Consider the following 15,187-nt stretch of genomic DNA (forward strand, 5'->3'; position numbering starts at 1 on the left):
CTTACACTGCTGCCGTCGACTGCCTGGTGTCTGCTCCTGCTGTCACTCCTGCTCAGCTCCTGCCTCTTTCGCTTCTCCCCCTAGCTTCCCGCTCCCATGGCCACCAAGGACCCCACACATGAGGCAGTGGGACCACCTGAGGCAGGCGCCACTCCCAGCCCCATCCCTGAGCCTCTCTTCCCTGTTCTTCCTCCTTGCAGATTCTTTCCCCAGTCCCTCCCCAGTTACAATTACCCCAATTAAACAAAAAATAGAGTTTCTTGTTCCAAAACAAAAGGTCTGGTTTATTTTATCAATGAGGAAGGGAAGGGCAGGGGAAGGGAGGGGAATTGGGGGCTGGATTCGATGACCTCCTGAGGTCTCTTCCAGCCCTATGATTCTATGAATGAGAGTAAAGCCACAGAGGGACAATCCACTGGCCCCTTGTGGGGAGGCCCAGGGAAGAGTGTCATTGCAGTCCTTGTCTGAAACTCTCCCTCAGGGTCTATCAGATGTGCACAGCCCCCTGATAGGCCTACCAGATGGCAGCCGTGAGGGCTGTTCAAAGGCCCTGGCCAACTGCTCAGCCTCTGTCCCCCACCCTGACAGGAACATCTTCCCCTTATTTTCACATATATTGTGCAGGACACAGCAGGCCGCTACCACCTGGGGAACATTCTGCTCACTGAGGCTCAGGTGGGTGAGGAGGCAGTGTAACCCTCCTTTCAAATGGCCAAAGGCACCCTCCACAACAATGTAGGCCCTGCTGAGCCTGTCGTTGAAACTTTCCTTGCTTTGGTCCAGGCGTCCCATGTAGGGCTTCATCGACTAGGGGAGCAAAGGGTAGGGAGCGTCCCCCACAATGCACATGGGCATGTCCACTTCCCCAACCTGATGGTGCAGTCAGGGGAAAAGTGCCAGCGTGCACCTTCTGGAAGAGGCCGAAGTTCCTAAAGATATGGGCATCATGTGTCTTCTCCAACCACCTGACATTAATGTTGGTGAACCAGCCTCGGTGATCCATGAGAATGTGCAGGACCATAGAAAAGTACCCCTTCTGGTTGATATATTTGGAGGCCCAGTGGTCATGGGCCCAGATAGGGATATGGATGCCGTCAATGGCCCCTCCACATTTGGGGAAGTCCATGGCAGCAAAACCAGCGATGATGGAGTCCACATCACCCAGGATGACAACCCTGTGCAGCAGGATAGTGCTGATAGCCCTCACCACCTGTAGGAGGAGACAAATGGAATCACAGGGTTGTCAGGGCCCTTGGGAGGTCTCTGAGCCTAAGCCCGAGCCCGCCCCCCCCCCTCGCCCCGACACACACCAGAAGCAACTCCCAACTTGCCCTAGCCCCTGTCAGGGGTTTGTGAAAGCGGGATTGAAAAACCTTCCAGGGAGGGAGCCTCCAACACTACCCCCTCCTTTCCTAAGGAACCCCATTCCAGCAGTTCACCACCCTTCTAGGACAATACCACGAGAACACCATACCTCCATGACTACAGCCCCAACAGTCGATCTCCCTACACCAAACTGGTTCCCAACAGAGTAGTAGCTGTCCAGCGTGGTGAGCTTCCAGAGGGCAATGGCGACTTGCTTCTAGAGGGAGATGGCAGGTCTCATGTGGGTGTCTCATCACCTGAGGGCAGGGGCAAGCCATTCACAGCTCCAAGGTGGTGTCCTTTTGCATTCTGGAGCCACTGCTGTTTGTCCCACTGCTCCATGACAATGTGGTCCCAGCACTATTTTGATGGGCATTTGTAGTGTGGATGTGCTATTTCAAAATAAGCTATTTTGAAGTTTTTATTCCGAAATAGCTTATTTCAAAATAAGCATGCAGTGTAGACATACCCCAACAGCCAAAATGATCATCTAAGCCTGAGGCTCAGCATTTCATGCCTTGTTGCCACCATCTCTTTTCTGACAGCAACCTTGCTCTCCACTGCTTTATTCACAATGCTGTTGCTAAATAATTATTGCTCATCACTCTGACCACAACCACTCATTTTTCAAGTCTTTTCACGGGCTCCCCCTTCACCTTCACATCAAACACAAAATTGTTTTTACATTTAAAGGTTCTTAATAGTTTCTTAGAGAGAGGCTAAATTATCTAGTAACCTCTCATGACCCTGACCTCTGCTTTCATTCCACCAATATTCCCACTTCTCACCTCTTCTATGATGCCTATAAAACCAAGCATGATGATCATGACAAGCAGAAAACTAACTACACCACTTTCCCTTTTCCTACTACCTTCTAACCATCATTATTAAAAAGAAAAGTCTATTAATCTATATGACCAACAGAGCTGACTCAAATGTTTACCATATCACTTGGTGGCATGTTATATTCTTATTTTCTGCTTTCATCCGTTAGTCTTTTTTCTAAGGGTACGTCTAGACTACATGCCTCTGTTGTCAGAGGCATGTAGATTAGGCTACCAGACATAGGAACATGAAGCGGCGATTTAATAATCGCCGTTTCATTTTCCTATGTCTGGTAGCCTAATCTACATGCCTCTGGCGACAGAGGCATGTAGTCTAGACGTACCCTAAGTCTGTACAGTGCCCAATGCAATAAAATCCCAATCCTGATTGCATTTTTTGCACCATCGTAATTAGGGCAAAAATGTAGTTCACATTTCAAACTTTGAAGACACAGGAAGTCTACTAGAGCTTCCTCTAGAAGTAGAATTAATGATCTATGGGAAATTCCAAAACAGAAGCTAAAATGGGAATTCCAAAATTTTGTTTATATGCTTCATGTCCAGCAATCTGTATCTCTTTACTCAAAGGAACTTGAAGGCCGATCAGACTGCTCACACGCACTGGAATTTGGGTAGGGTTTGTGAGATGGAACCAAAATAAAATGCAGCCATAGCTTCAATACACTCAACTTTGTTTTCAATACTATTTATTTCCTTCAATCTGAGAACATTTGCAAAAGAGCCCCTTTGATCAAGTCATAGAGACCTTAAGTAACTAATCTAATTATTAACATAATTCTCCCTGAGTGAGTCAGAATGCTGGACACCAAGGGTACGTCAATTCTTAGTGCAAGATCGAGGCTCTGGAGATCAATGCTCTAGCATACAATTTAGTGGGTCTGGTATAGACCTGTAAATCAAACTCTGAGGGCAGTCACCGGTGGCGTCCAGTACTCCTCCTTCTGTAAGTAGTAAGGGAAGCTAACAGGAGCATTTGCTCCCTTTGGCCTCCTGCTATGTGATACCCCACAGTTCGGCTTAAAGTATGCCTACCTTAAGATAACCTGCCTGGTCTAGTTGCGCACCTTAAGCCAATCTTAAATTGCATACCTTAAGCCAACCTGCCTGGTCTAGTAAAGACTAGGCCCAAAAGTCTAAAACTTCCTTCTTAAAGGAAATTCACAGATGAGAATAAACATTTTGTCCTCCAGTTCCTTTGCATGTCCAAAAGTCTATAGCGTGAATGCTCATAAAAGCAAGCATCATTCCTGGTATATGGGATTAACTAAATACTGTCTGTTTCATTACATCTATTTCTGTTTTTTGTAATCCTCAGAGCAACATAGAAAGTTACTGTGACACACTACTTGTGGTAGAACTCTCCTATCAAAGGCTACATCTGTTGAAGTTTGGCGGCTCGATCTCAGGCACAGTGGAGGAAGGGGATTGACAGAGAGATAACTGCAGCCTTAGGCAATACTGGAGTTGACTTCCAAAAATCAGAGAGCCCCACAACAATAGAGTTAATTGCAACTACTCAGCTGAGGTTCATCAAGGACCTTCCATCAGGTGAGAACTGGGTGTACTAGAGTTCTGTCATGACCACACATTCCCCTTCTTTCCCCCCCTTCTGTTTCCTTTATACTAGGCAGTTGAGTTCTACTGAAAACCATGGTACAGCTGATGCATGAGGCAAAAAAAGAATCACCTCTGCCAGCCTTGGACCAGCAGAAATACCTCCTTCTCAAAAGAAATTCTACAATGCAATATCCACCAGCTTTAGCTTATTCCATATTAGTTTCAAAACATACATGATGTAGACCAAGTTGCTGCTTTCCAGATTACCTCATCAAATGATATATTCAACCTTTCTCCCCAAAGAAGTTTTTGTCCATTGTTTAACTGCATGGCAGTGTAGTGGGGTTGTTTGGTCAGTTTGGCTAGGTCTACACTATAGGGTTTTCGCCGAAGGGGGCAGGGGAGCAGAAAAAGCTACACAAATTGTGCTCCGAAATGTGCATAGCTTTTTCCGATCGCTTTTCCGGAAGAGGTTTTTCCACCATCTGGCCAGTCCGGATGGGGCCAAATGGCAGAAAAGCCTCCTTTTTTGGCAAAGCCCTTATCAGAGGAGGCAGTGCGGGGGGATGGGGGGGTGCAAGGGAGGCTGCCACAGAGCAGCCTCTGTCCATGGCGGTTTGGGCTTGCTGCAGACAGAGGCTGTTCCGTAGGATGCCAACGCAGCCTATGTTAACAGGGAGCTTGTACCCTCCATAGAGAGAGGTTTATCCATGGGATGCCAGCATAGCCTCTGTCTGCATGCAGCTGGGCCTCCCATGGACAGAGACTGCTGCCACCCCACACTACTTCCTCTGATACAGAGGCAACACCACAAGGTGGCAGGGGACTCCCTGGGAGTGGGGTTGGTAGCACACTGGCTGCCAGCCATGCCCGTGGGGACTATTGTACATTTTCCCCTGCTGGGACTCTTGTACATTTCAAAGCATAAGTGCCACATGGAACCCAGAGTCAGCAGGAGACTTCCCTCTGGCTCCAGGCTACATGAGGTATTGCAATCTTTGAAATACTCAAGAGCCCCTGCTGGGGCTTTTGCACATTTCAAAGGTGGTACACCACCACTGTGTCCCTGCCCCCTCCCATGGAGCTGGAGCTGGGAAGAACTGGCTTTTAAGCTGGCTTCCCGCAGCACCCCCTATTCTCCTCCCACCCCTGCTGCCTCTTTCTGATAGACTAGTTGACTAGTGTGCTGACTATCCGATTAGTCTCTGAGGGTATGTCTACACTACCCCGCTAATTCGAACTAGCGGGGTAATGTAGGCATACCGCACTTGCAAATGAAGCCCGGGATTTGAATTTCCTGGGCTTCATTTGCATAAGCCGGGCGCCGCTATTTTTAAATCCCGGCTAGTTCGAACCCCGTGCCGCACGGCTACATGCGGCACGGAGTAGCTAGTTCGGATTAGGAAGCCTAATCCGAACTAGCTGTACTCCTCATACCCCTCTGAGACTTTTTAACATGATTAATATGATTGCCATAATGCTTTGATGCTCAACGGGATTGACAGTAGATTCCATGTAAGGATATTAGTAAGATGTCAACTTCCCAAGAAGCATCAGCTTATTGGGAACTGACTGGAGTATCAACTACTCTTTTCCCCCACCCTGTGCTGCCTCTCTGAGAGGAAGCAAGGGAGGCAACAGGAGCCGGTGCTGGGGGAAGCCGGCTTAAAAGCCAGTTCCCTCCACCACCATCTCGGTGATGCTGCCTGCCTGCCTGCCCCCCCCCCCCCCGCACACAGGATCTGGAGCTGCTGTCACCAAGCAACCTCTGTTCACAGCGGCCCAGGCTGGCTGCACGTAAGAGCTCCTCCAGCAGCAGCCTCTGTCCACAACCTGCTCTGGCTGACGCAAACAGGGGCTGATGCCAGAGCAGCCCGCAGCAGCCCCTGTTCACAGCAGACAGGGCCGGCTGCCGCAAACAGGGGCTGCTGGACTATGCGTAAACTGGGAACAAGCAGTCCCGGATCATGCTGGTCCGGGACACTGCGCCTCTGCATTTTAAATGTAGTAAGAGCCTGGTATGCAGAGCCATAGCTCTTGTGGCTCCCAGAACCTGCATGACCCAGGACTGCCCAGTTTTGTCTCGAGCCAGCTCCTCGAGCTACCCCCGCTGCGGCTCTGTAGAGTGGTCCTTATCAACTAATTGTGTAGTCAATACAATTTGTATTGACTACATGATTAACCAGATAACCACAATTTAACATCCTTAGTTCCATGCTTATAGCATCTGTGTGGATAACCAGAGGCAAAAGGGCACAAAAAGCCTTTTTGCTATTGCTTACAATCGGTGGGGGGGGGCGGGGGGAAGGCATGGGAGTAGACAAGTGCATTATGGGATGCTGACATGTAGCCAGAACCACCCGCTACACTGTTTTGAACCCAGCATGCAGTGCGAACTTATCACAGAATGCAAAGTGGCACAGGAATTGTGGGATAACTATCCATAATGCATCACTCTCAACGTTGATGGTAACCACCAACTTTCCTTGTAAGCTGTGCAGCATCAAAGCCCTGCAGATGCTTAATCAGCCCTGCCAAGTCAGGGTCTCAGGGCTCCGCACATAGAGCTCCCTGACAGGGCAGGGCTGATTAAGCAGCTTTGGAGCTATGATGCCACGAAGCTTAGAGGGAATGTTGGTAGCCATCCTACTGGGAATGCACTACTTGGAGCTGCGTCAAATTCTTGTGCACAGCGAGGACATGCACCTTTGACTTTACAAAATCAGATGTAAAAAAACTGACCTTAATAATTTCAACCTTATCTCATAGGGTGCGTCTAGACTACAGGGTTTTGTCAACAAAAGTGGACTTTTGTTGACAAAACTATACCTGCGTCCACACTGCCTTTGAGTTATGTCGACAGAACATCAACAAAACTCAGCAGTTTTGTCGACGTATGTAAACCTCATTCTACGAGGAATAACGCCTTTTGTTGACAGAGTTCTGTCAATAGAAGGCATTATTGCATCTACACTGTCCTTTGCGTCCACACTCTTATGTCGACAAAATGGCTTGCTTTGTCGACAGAACTGGATGTAGTCTAGACGCTCTTTGTCGACAGAAGTTTTGTCGACAGTATCTGTCAACAAAACTTCTGTTGACAAAATCCTGTAGTCTAGACGTACCCATAGTGTTGACAAGGCCCAAGTTCTTAAGAGAGTGAGACATTGAGCTCCCTTGAGCTATGCCTTCCTAGATTTTATACAGCACTGAACTGGTCAGCCTGGACAGCTCTTTGATTAGCAACTGGTTACCATGGAAAGTGAGTACTTTGAGCATTACCAGAACATACAGTATTGTAGCTCAGACAAGTCACAGACCTTTTCCATCAAGCATTTAGTTATATTGGAAAGACAGAAAAATCATTTTTGAACGGTAGAAAGTAGTATTTTCCTATTTGTTGTTTTGTTCGATGGGGAAGGCTGAGAAGACAAATCAAAACAGATTTTCTTTTTGTTGTCTTTAAATTGACCCAAGTGAAAATAAATGCAAATTTTCTATTTATGCTCATTCCAGCAGACTACTTACAATTAATCCTTCATTCTCTTTTTACTTTTTGTTAATCCATCCTTTCCTCTCGCCTGTCTTCTTTTTTGTCAGATTTTTTTTTTATTTATGAAGGTTGGGGCTATACCTACATAGGTACAGTACTCAGTGTTAGGCATGTAAAATCGCGATTAATCAGTTAACCAGTTAAACATTAGGTAAACCTGCTGTTTAACTGGTTAACCAACTAAGCGGGATCTGATTTGGGGACTGCTCCAGCCTCTGGGGCTCCTACTCCCAACACCACACTGGGGCTGCTGCTGGCTCCCGGGTCTCAGTCCCTGCCATAGCAGCCCCTGCCTGAGGGACATCAAGGACCGCCATGGACAGGGGCCACTCTGGACAAGAGCAGCACGCAGCGGGCCACCTACAGGGCTGGAGCAGCCCGCTGGCCACTGCAGCAAGGGAGTTGCTCCAGTTCATACTGGTTACCGGTTAATCTTTCACATCCCTAGTCAGGGTCGTGAAAAATCTACATCCCTGACTGCCATACTTACGCTGACCTAACACCCAATGTAGACACAACTAAATCAACTGAAGAATGCTTCCATCAAACTCACGAGGTAGTGTTCCTACAGTGACAGAAAACCTTTCCCATCACTGTAAGATGTGTTTTCACAATAAGGTCATGCCAATATAACTACAGTGTCACAAGTGCCACTACAGTTCAACTAATATACACATGGTCTGTGATGGAGTGGACAAGGCCCCAAACACCCCTGCTGGAGGCTTGTGGTCTTCCCACACCTCACCCCAGCAAACCATAGAGAAGTCCTCCAGGCAAACTAGAGGAGCACAAAGGAAGAAACCAATCAGGGCCCAGCAAGCCAGTTAAAAAGAAGCTGCTGGGCCAGAATGAGGCAGTTCCTCTTTGGAGCTCAAGAGGTGCAGACTTGGCTGGGTCACAGGAGAGCTGCTATAGCAGAAAGTGCAGGCACAGACACTTAGCCAAAGGGGACAGTTTTCATGAAGTGAGTGCCATCACATGGTCAAAGAACCAAATCAGCCACTGATAAAACTAATCATAGTCAAATATTTTTATAATTTATTTTTTGGTCAGCTCAATCATTTAGTCTATTTTAAAAGGATCATCCAAAAAGAGAGAGAGAGAGAGAGAGAAAACCAGCAAGATCAACTGAGATCCAGCCACAGAGCAATTACATTATAATTTATACACGATGTCAGGAAAATGCTAAAAACATCTGAAAATTAATATTCCATATTTGGGCCTTTTTTTTTTTTTTTTTTAGTGACATGCCAAAATGAGATCTGACACTTCAAACACAAATTGTGAACATAACTAGGAAAACAACAGCAAACAAGGATTTATTTTTTGGTGAAATGGGATTAACTCCTATTGAAGTTAATACCTTATGTGCATAGATTGATTAATGGAATAATACCCAAGACACTTGGTAAAAGCAGCCAGTATATGTACAATAGTTCAGTTTTGATACCTCACCACAGAGCTCAATGAGAATTGAGAATAGACCCACCATCAGCTGAGCAACCCTAAAAATCCATTGTGACAGGATAATTAAATATATATTTTGCCATAAATTAAGCCAAAAGCAGCACATAACAAAATGTTATGATGCCTATCTTTAAGGCTGAAAGATAGTGAATTAATATTAGCTAAAGTATTTAATATATACTTACTATATGTAATCTCAATTTTAACTAAGATTGGCAGCTAATGAATTTGCCTGCCTGTTCATATTACTGTAAATGATTGAGCATGCCATTTGCCTTCAGAACAAAACAGCTATATCTTTAGAACACTACGTACTACCTGGTCTTGCATTTTTATATACATTTCTTCTATGTAGAATAATATGTATTTATGACATGGCATGTGTTTACTGGTTAATTATAGAATCTGGTACTAGAATGGTTCCATTTTTCCAGGCACCTACCCTTCCAGTTGCATTGCTTAAGATACAGCCAGCATATATCATAGTTTACAACAGCAGTCTGGATGGTCAAGGAGGAAAAAAAAAAAGGCACCAATAGAAACAGCTGTGTCACATTTGCACTTGTAAGGCAAGCTCTGTGGATTCCATATCCTAAAGAAGAACTAGAGGGCTGTGCCCCCTGCTCGCTACACTCACCAACTCCCCCCCCCCCACACACACACACCGCCTATCCACAGGGGGTAGGCAGCCCTGGCTCTCCACCTGGCCATCAGGGAGGGCCAGACAGCAGTCGTGCCAGACCAGGCCCCTCTCCCTCCCGCCTACCACGCCAGCCTGGGCCTGTCTCCCTCCCCCCGACCTTCAACTGCCATCCAAGGCTCTTTCTCCCTCCACGCCCCCCCATCTACCCCAGCCTAAACCTCCTCTCCCGGCTCGCCATGTGGCCGCCAAAGAGGGCTAGGCTGACAGTCAGTGGAGCTTGACTCCAGGGATGGGGTGGAAAGGGCAGGGCTTTACCCGCCCATGCCTAGCCCCCAGCCTCTGGACACTGAGACTTGATGATGTCACTTTAGCATCCCACTGGAAAAATGTTTATGTATATATATTAGAGAGAGAGAGAGAGAGCGCGAGCAGTTGAGCGAGTGAGTGCGAGAGGGAGCAAGAGATTGAGAGAGATTGAGAGATCAAGAGAGATCTCTCTTTCTTTATGTGCATGACACTTCAGTAGTACCAACACACACAAAAAATATGACTGGAATAGAAATCAGTGGAACCTGGCAACTGTGTGTGTGAGCAATGGTAAACAAAATGTCTTGTGGGTCACACACAGAACCCTGATGGCCCAAATGTGGCCCTTGGGCTGCAGGTTGCCCACTACTGGTTTCCACTATTCATGTTCTGAACATTGTCTTGACAACCACCAAGGTTGGAATATATTTTTCCCCAAAATCAAAGATTAAATTATGTAAACTTCAGCAGCATTTACTCAGAAAAGATTACTACTTGCTACAAGTGAGTAGATTTTCCCTGTCTGTTTACAAATATGAACTTACTAGCTGATTTACCTGGCACTGCCTGGTAGTGCCAAAACAGAGCACTACTTCCAAATTTCTCCATTTTATCTCTTTTCTATAAGGCTTATTAAGAAAGAATCCTATTCCAGGTTCATCCTATTTTGGCTCCTTTTGGTTCTGTCTCTTACAACAGTCACTCAGTTATGTCAGTTTTGAGAACTGTACTTGATTTGGAGATTCAGTCTCTTTTCTGTTTGTTTTTATGAGAAGCAATGCCATTTCAGGCACATACTGTTTTTCTAGCACAATGAAAGCCTTATACTGCTTTAAGGTAAGAGAATGCTACATACCAAACTTGGTGGTCCTAGCTTTTACCATTTAGGTGTTCTTGATCAAATAGACAAGCTCCCTAAAATACATAGGTGTAGCACTGTCATTCTGAATCCAGACAGCACCAGTGTCTCTGCAATTGCCCAGGGCTTTTCTAAGCAACAGAACTGTGAAAGCCACAAGACTAGTTTTGTTGCTACTACTCTTGAGTAAAAGAAAACCTGACAGTTTTATTCTGATGCTGGTTGGGAAAGCTGAACAGCAAGAAAGGCAGACAATGGAGTAATCCACAATTGAGGAAATACATCCCTCAAGGAAATGAAAAGAAAAAGGATGTTGAGAAGAAGAGAGTAGCAGACACACCCTTGAAGCACAGAAAAGTTTCCCTTTTCCAGCAATCAAATCAAAGTGGAAGGGGAGCTTCAAACATCAATCACAGAGGCTGACTGATACAAAACCAGGCTAGATGACATTCTCACTGGGCCCCTGGGCAAGGTGAGGGGGCAGCTCCACACTCCTAGGCTATGTCTACACTGGCGGCTTCTTGCGCAAGAACTCTTGCACAAGAAAATGTCCACACTGTCATGTACAAGCTGTGCTTTTGAGCAAGAGCATCCATGGCAGTGTGGATGCTCTCTTGTGCAAGAAAGCTCTGATGGCCATTTTAGCCATAAGGATTTCTTGTGCAAGAAATCCATGTGGAGTGTCCACACTGCCCTCTTGTGCAAGAGTTCCTGCACAAGAGAGCTTACACCTGTTAAAAAAGAGCTTAGCTCTTGCGCAAGAAGCCCGCTCTTACCATGCCCTACTGTAAATCTTCTTGCGCAAGAGCGGGTGGGCAGTGTGGATGCTTTCGGGAAGAACCGCTATTCTTGCGCAATAACCCACCAGTATAGACATAGCCCTTGAAGGGGAAGAGCTTTGGGAAGACAGGGCAGGCCTAGACAGTGACTACACCACTCCTCAGTGCCATCTAGAGCATGCAGCTTGGGGCTCTGATAGCAATTTAAAGAACCGGAAGTTCCGTTTGCCTCCACAACTGCAGTAGCAGCAGTCTGAGGCCCCAGGCCCCTTTGAATATCTGGGCCCTGGGGCAGTTGCTGCCTATGCTCCCACAGGACCCCCATGGGCAGGTCTGTACAAAAGGCTGAGCCTTTGAGAGTACATCTTCAATTTCAGCTGAGGCTCTGAATTCCAGTTCAAGGAAACACACTCAGGCTAGAGCTCAAAGAGTCAATGCACTAAAAATAGAATACTACCACTCACACTGCTTGATTGTGGAGGTTATTTTAAATATATATCTAACCTCTAGTAGGTGCATACTTTGGGCTGCAAGCCCCTCTCATCACTCATACTACTGAAGATACAGGCAGTCCCCGGGTTACATGGATCCGACTTACATCAGATCCCTACTTACAAACGGGGTGAGGCAACCCCGCACTAGCTGCTTCCCCCCAGCAGACCACGGAGACGCGAAACTAGCACCTCCCCCAGCAGACCAGGGAGACGCAGAGCGGCTTTTCTCAGCAGACACCTCAGCTTGAGAATAAAGGACTGAGGGAAGTGAGGTGTGGGAGAATAAAACTGAGCTCTGGAGAAATGTTTGGCTAGAGTTTCCCCTACAATATGTACCAGTTCCGACTTACATACAAATTCAACTTAAGAACAAACCTACAGTCCCTATCTTGTACGTAACCCGGGGACTGCCTGTACATTATTTTTAGCATACATTTCCTTGACCTGTGCCAGAGCTTGCTCATGTTAGCCCTGGCACCTCAAAGCTTAGTAGTTCACAGCCCCAGCACCTCTGGGCTTGTTGCATCAATTATGAATGTAAAAAACCTGTTTAAGCCGAGCCACCTATTCCAATACAATCAAGTACTGACCATTCCAATGCCATATTATCCTCTGGCCATAATTTCTTTCTAATTGAATATGCCATCTTAACACAGGATATTTTCTGCATAAAAACCAATTTTACATACCTATCCATTTAAAAGACTAAATGTGTTGACCCTCGGAACATGGATCTGATGTAAAGCATCAATGACATAAACAGCACCAATATTTTAACATGGTTGTATTTCATATTTTCCTCTACTCAAAACTTCCTGAATACAAAGGAACATATATGTGTCTGAATACAATTCCAAAATACTAAACCAAAATCCATCAGTAGATAGAGACAAGTAAATATTCAGTTGGCTCTAGAATGATTGCACAGTTTACCAAAATAAGACTCAGTATGACCTTTCCATTGCACTTTATAGTATACTAATGAAGTCAACTCACAGCAGTTACAACCTTCATTAAATATCTAAAAGAAATAGGTGACATAGCAAAATGGACAGATATGCAAGAAAGCTTATTTTATTAGGAGAACTCAGTTTTAAGCCATATGATTAAAAACAAAAACTAGCTCCTCAAACATTTCTGGAATTTTTACTATAATATGTGACTTCTTTATTAACCACAATTATTTTATAGGAAGAACTATTGGAAGTAAGTATAAATGGTGGTCGACGGGTACCCCTTTGATGCCACATTATTAATTATTATTATTATTTAATCACCTTTTCTCATCGTGAAAGTTTTTATTTTCTTGGAGCCCCTTCTCTAAATTGAGGACAGGTTTTAGGCAAGATGCAAATGAGACCATCCCTTTTCCACCTGTCATACAATGAATGTGAGAACGAATAACCTGATCGGCCCCCCCCCCGCAGCCAATTTACCTGGCCACTGCAATGACCCTGAGACAGCAGCTTCTTTCACCCAACAAGCTGTTTGCTAAGAACACTTCGCAGTGGGAGCTGGGGACCCAGAAACAGCACCAAGCGGGGCTATGGCACCCCGTCCTGAGGGGCTGACAACGCCCAAACCGCCCACCAGCGATGTCCACACCGCGACGCGTGTGTGCCCCTGACTCGGCCCTAGAGACCAGGCCACCTGCGCGGAGAGCAGGACCAGCACTGGGCAGGCGCCCTCACCTGCTAGGCCTCCCGCAGGCTGCTCTATTGCGGAGAGGAGACCAGCACCGGCTCCCGAGCCGAAGGCGGCGGCGAGGCTGCCTGGGCGGGGCCTCCCCGTTCCGTGCCAGCGGCAGGCACCGAGGCCCCCTGAGCTCCACGGCCCGGTCCCGGTCCCGGTCCCGGCCACAGCCTCACCCGCTCTCCGTGACGCTGCTCGCGGCTCCCTCCGGGGGCTGGTGGCACCGCCGCGCCCCGAACAGGCGACGGATGGACGGCGGGGGCTGCTGCGGCCGCTTCCGCCAGCTCCCACCGCATCGGGGGCTGGGGAGCGGCGGGAGAGGGGGCTCTGCCCGGGGACTCAGCGCCAGGGGGGGCCCGGGGGCCGCTGCTTCCGCCTCATCCTGCCGTTGCCTCCGCCGGCCTGCCCGAGCGCCGTCTCCTAGCAACCGCGCCCGGCCCCGCTGAGCTCGCGCCCACTTCAGCCCACCGCTGCCGCCGGCGCGAGGCCCGCGCGCTCCCGCCACTCACTGAAGCCTGCGCGCGGAGCCCCCTTGTTGCAGCTCATAGCACGACGCCCGCTGCGAGCCGGCCAAGCTTCGGGGGACTGGAGGGCTGCATGCGCGGAGCGGCAGTGCAGCAGCTTGTATCTAGGGAGCACGCAGCAGGCGTTGAACGCTGCACCGAACGCATGTGCCCGCTCTGAGAGAGCAGTGTGTTCGCTGCCGCCTCCATTTCTCATTCGTGTGCAAAAGCTGCGCCATAGGTTTGCAGCAACTCACACTTGGGAAGCACGGCACATCCTCTGAGGTGTCTCTGCTGGGCTCGTTACCACACCTTCCTAGATGAGCACCTCAGGAAATTAGGTGTACATCATTCATCTTCTGAGGATAGAAAAGCGTATACTGCAGAAGGTGCAGTATAAGCGACATGTGCCCACTAAAGTCTGTCACCAGCATGCATGCACCATGATGTGCTATAATATGCATGAATCATGAAGTACATGCTTAGGCTGTGGAACACACATGGGAACTAGATGATGTCCTTGTTTTTTCTGCTGCAGTTTTCATACCTCCATTATCCTATGCTACCCCAAACATTATCAACTCTAGCTATCATTAACAAATCTAGCTATAAAATCAGACAGACCTCTCTCTCACCTACGTTATGGGTTTCCATGGAATTGCCAGCAACCTAGGCAGGACACTGGAAGGGAGCTCTTGTTAACAGACTTCATTGTGAAGGACATCTGAAATGCTGAAGGTCACCTTCCTGGTCACCTTGTGCATCAGCTGTTTTCTGACCAGTACATCATAGTGCTCCAAGAGTATTGTGACACATGCACAAGTATTCAAGGCACTTCAGTTGCTAGACCCTGTAGCCTTCCATTAACCAGACTTTTAATGGCCCAGTCATTGCTGCTGATCTGAGCCATTAGGGTCCCTTTTCAACTGGGCACTCACATTGAAAACCAGACACCTGGAAACCCTAGTCCCTGATAGATCTTTAGCTGTAGATTGCTGAAGCTAAGTAAGTCACAGTGGTCTGGCAAAGTAATGGAATTCATGACTGCCATGACCTTCATAGGTAACACATAGGGGGGTGTATGCGGGGGCATGTGCACCTCTGTGCAGTCCCCTTCCAAGGCA

General features: G+C 47.4%; 1 protein-coding gene across 2 annotated transcripts in view; it reads right to left on the reverse strand.

Moving 5' to 3' along the window:
- ZC3H12B (zinc finger CCCH-type containing 12B) overlaps positions 1-14,682 on the reverse strand; it is a 112,365-nt gene extending 97,683 nt beyond the window's left edge. Inside the window, exon 1 of one of the 2 annotated variants that reach the window (XM_075940829.1) lies at positions 13,737-14,682. The gene's annotated coding sequence lies outside the window, so the exon portion shown is untranslated. The other variant, XM_075940830.1, reaches the window with a different exon arrangement.
- Positions 14,683-15,187: the final 505 nt, after the last annotated feature.

The sequence above is a fragment of the Pelodiscus sinensis genome, chromosome 13, assembly GCF_049634645.1.
Source record: "Pelodiscus sinensis isolate JC-2024 chromosome 13, ASM4963464v1, whole genome shotgun sequence".
Taxonomy (NCBI): Eukaryota; Metazoa; Chordata; order Testudines; family Trionychidae; genus Pelodiscus; species Pelodiscus sinensis.